Consider the following 3,943-nt stretch of genomic DNA (forward strand, 5'->3'; position numbering starts at 1 on the left):
CTACCTGATATCCCTGAAGTCCCTCCACTCTAGGTTTCCAAAAACAGCCCACACCCCTCTCTCACAGCTCCCTTATAACAACAAAAGCGGGGAGATCAGCTCGGAGCTTTGTGACCGCCTGCAGGGGTGGGATAGGGAGGGTGGGAGGGAGGGAGACGCAGAGGGAAGAGATATGGGAACATATGTATATGTATAACTGATTCACTTTGTTATAAAGCAGAAACTAACACACCATTGTAAAGCAATTATACTCCAATAAAGATGTAAAAAAAAAAGACTCATGAAAAAAGAAAAACAAAAGGGAACATAAAGCAGGAGTCAGATTAAGTGCCTTAGAGGGCGATGAATGGAGCTCACACTGTTTGCAGGGCTTGTGCCAGGAGGCTCAAAGGGCTAGACGTGGCAGAGTCCCCAGGGTTCATCTAATCCTTACCTCTCCTTGTACGGATGAGGGAACTGAGGCCAGGGAGGAAGGGACTCACCCTGGGTCACACAGGTTAGTGGTGAACTCCCGGTCTTAGGTAATCTCCCCGGCCAAAGGGCCTGCTTCTCCATTGGAACCCAGAACACGGACCCCAAAGTCAGTCACTGCTCCTTGACATCATCACTCCAAACCCAAGTGGCATAATCTGCTGCATCACTCTTGGTACCGACGGAGCGGCGGGTGGTCCTTACTGAGAGGTGTGGTTCTGCGGGTTCAGGCCTAATCAGAGAGCGCGGTAGCTGGGGCAGGGCAGTCGGAGAACGGTCGGAGGAGGTCCATGGGGCGCTTGGCCCGGCCGGCCGCAGAGCTCTCGCAGGCCCTGGCGGAAGTCGCGGCGCAGCAGGCAGTAGAGCATCGGATTGAGGCAGTTGTTGGAGCGCGCCAGGCAGATGGACAGGGGGAAGAGGAAGGCCTGAGACAGGAAGTAGGCGCGGTCCCAGGGCACGACGTTCAGCTTGACCAGCAGCCCCCAGAGCGTAAGTGCTTGGTTGGGCAGCCAGCAGAGCACGAAGGCCAGCAGCACGCAGGCCAGCGCGTGAGTAACCCGGGAGCGTCATCAGAGCCGGACCCCAGGCGGCCAGCATGCCCGCCGCCAACGCAGGAAAGGTAGGAACAGCAGCGAGCAGGTGCCCAGCGTGGCCAGCCGCAGCACAAAGGCCACGGCGATCTTTTGCAGATGGTAGAAGGCCAGCCAGTCGGGACCGCCGTCGGGGAAGCGCAGTAGGCACAAGCGTTCGCCCCCGACGCTGGCCACTGTGGCGAACAGGGCGGTGGGCGCGGTGGCCAGGACTGCAGTGGCCCAGAGCAAGCAGCACACCCAGACAGCCCATGGGGTCCCGGGCCGACTGGGGCGCAGCGCGCTCGCCACCGCGCAGTAGCGCACCACGCTGATGGCGCTGAGGAAGAGGCTGCTGGCTTACATGTTGAGCACCGTGAGCACCACCTTGCACATGGCATTCCCGAAGGGCCAGCTGAAGTCACGCACCATGTCAACGGCCCAGAAGGGCAGTGTCAACACGAACTGCCGGTCGGTGGCTGTAAGGTTGAGGAGGAAGCAGTTGAGCAGCGAGCGGTGGCGCCGTTGCTGGGACCGCACCAGGACCAGCACCAGAACATTGCCCACCAGCCCAAAAGTGCACAGGGCCAGCTAGGCGCCAGCGATCAGTGCGCGCAGCGCCAGCCTCCGCCACACCCTCCAGGCCGTCCAGGTCTGCGGGGACCCAAGGTCGGGCGAGTGCTCTCAGATCCGTTGCCCACGGAACTGTTAGGGGGCTGCCCCGACGACGCGTTTCCAAGCCAGTTCAGGGGGAGCACGGCCCCGATGGCGCGGGCAATGCGACAGCTGCCTCTGGCTGACGCCATCACCCTTGCTGGCGCGCAGGGGTCCGCTCAGGTCCCCTCAGAGAACAGCGGCCGGGCTTCGAGAAGTACCTGTGTTCGGTAGCGCGCCGCAGAACTTTTAAAGGGATGAGGGCAGCCCCGATTGGCCAGTTGCACCCGTGCCCCGCCCTAAGAGCTTCCAAGCTGTATTTCTATTGGCTGCTTCTTCACCTTCGATTTCCTCAAGAACTGAGGACCCGCCGCCTGGGTGGAAGCCGGGAACTGCGACCTGGGGGCCGGAAAGTCGGGACCCGGGAAATGGCTTCTTCGATTCACTTGGGCGCAGGATCGCGGCTTGGGTCGCTGCGTGAAGACGCAACGCCAGCAACAGAGCTTCTCCCGCAGCGGTTCCGGCACTCGGGACTGAAGGAGACGGTTTCAGACAAATTTCGCCTCGGGAGGCAGCATGCCCCTTCACCTTCAGCGTGTGCGGGTCTGTAGATATTCAACGGGAGACCGCGGAGGGTTGCTCAAGACCAGACAGCAGGGCATGGCAGCCCCTTTGCCCTCCAGCCGTGATCCTCTGAACGGTCCCCCAACCCCCGACTTTTTTTTTTTTGGCCGCGCCATGCGGCTTGCGGGATCTTGCGGGGTTCCCCGACCGACCGGGGATGGAACCTGGAACCCCAGCAGTGGAAGCGCGGATTCCCAGCCACTGGCCCGCCAGGGAATTCCCTCTCCCTCTCCCTCTCCCCCTTCCCCCTCTTCCCCTCCTTTTTAAACTTTTTATTTTATATTGGAGTATAGGCAATTAACAATGTTATGTTAGTTTCAGGTGTACAGCAGAGTGATTCAGTTATGCATATATATGTATCTATTCTTTTTAAAATTCTTTTCCCATTTAAGTTGTTACATAATATTGAAAAGAGTTCCCTGTGCTATACAGTAGGTCCTTGTTGGTTATCCATTTTAAATATAGCAGTGTGTACATGTCAATCCCAAACTCCCTAACTATCCCTCCTCCCTCCGAATTCTTTTTTTTTAATGCTTATTTATTCTTATTAGTCATCCATTTTATACACATCCGTGTATACATGTCAATCCCAATCTCCCAATTCATCCCACCCCCACCCGCCCCTGCAGCTTTCCCTTCTTGGTGTCCATACGTTTGTTCTCTACTTCTGTGTCTCAATTTCTGCTCTGCAAACCAGTTCATCTGTACCATTTTCTAGGTTCCACATATATGCCTTAATATACGATATTTGTTTTTCTCTTTCTGACTTACTTCACTCTGTATGACAGGCTCTAGATGCATCCACATCTCTACAAATGACCCAAGTTTGTTCCTTTTTATGGCTGAGTAATATTCCATTGTATATATGTACCACATCTTCTTTATCCATTCGTCTGTCGATGGGCATTTAGGTTGCTTCCATGACCTGGCTATTGTAAATAGTGCTGCAGTGAACATTGGGGTGCATATGTCTTTTTGAATTATGGTTTTCTCTGGGTATATGCCCAGTAGTGGGATTGCTGGGTCATATGGTAATTCTACTTTTAGTTTTTTAAGGAACTTCCATACTGTTCTCCATAGTGGCTGTATCAATTTACATTCCCACTAAAGAGGGTTCCCTTTTCTCCACACCCTCTCCAGCATTTGTTGTTTGTAGATTTTCTGATGATGCCCATTTGAAGTGGTGTGAAGTGATACCTCATTATAGTTTTGATTTCCATTTCTCTAATAATTAGTGATGTTGAGCAGCTTTTCATGTGCTTCTTGGCCATCTGTATGTCTTCTTTGAAGAAATGTCTATTTAGGCCTTCTGCCCATTTTTGGATTGGGTTGTTTGTTTTTTTAATATTGAGCTGCATGAGCTGTTTATATATTTTGGAGATTAATCCTTTGTCCGAAGATTCATTTACAAATATTTTCTCCAATTCTGAGGGTTGTCTTTTCGTCTTGTTTATGGTTTCCTTTGCTATGAAAAAGCTTTTAAGTTTCATTAGGTCCCATTTGTTTATTTTTTTTTATTTCCATTACTCTAGGAGGTGGATCAAAAAAGATCTTGCTGTGATTTATGTCAGAGTGTTCTTCCTATGTTTTCCGCTAAGAGTTTTATAGTGCCGGGTCTTACATTT

The 3,943-nt window shown here is 52.5% G+C and overlaps 1 pseudogene across 1 annotated transcript; it reads right to left on the minus strand.

The window, feature by feature from the left end:
- Positions 1-585: 585 nt before the first annotated feature.
- Positions 586-2,470, minus strand: LOC307182373 (relaxin-3 receptor 1-like; annotated as a pseudogene). The gene has a single exon. The product of its transcript is annotated as a relaxin-3 receptor 1-like (transcript).
- Between the last annotated feature and the right edge of the window lie 1,473 nt (positions 2,471-3,943).

The sequence above is a fragment of the Stenella coeruleoalba genome, assembly GCF_951394435.1.
Source record: "Stenella coeruleoalba genome assembly, chromosome: 2".
NCBI lineage: Eukaryota > Metazoa > Chordata > Mammalia > Artiodactyla > Delphinidae > Stenella > Stenella coeruleoalba.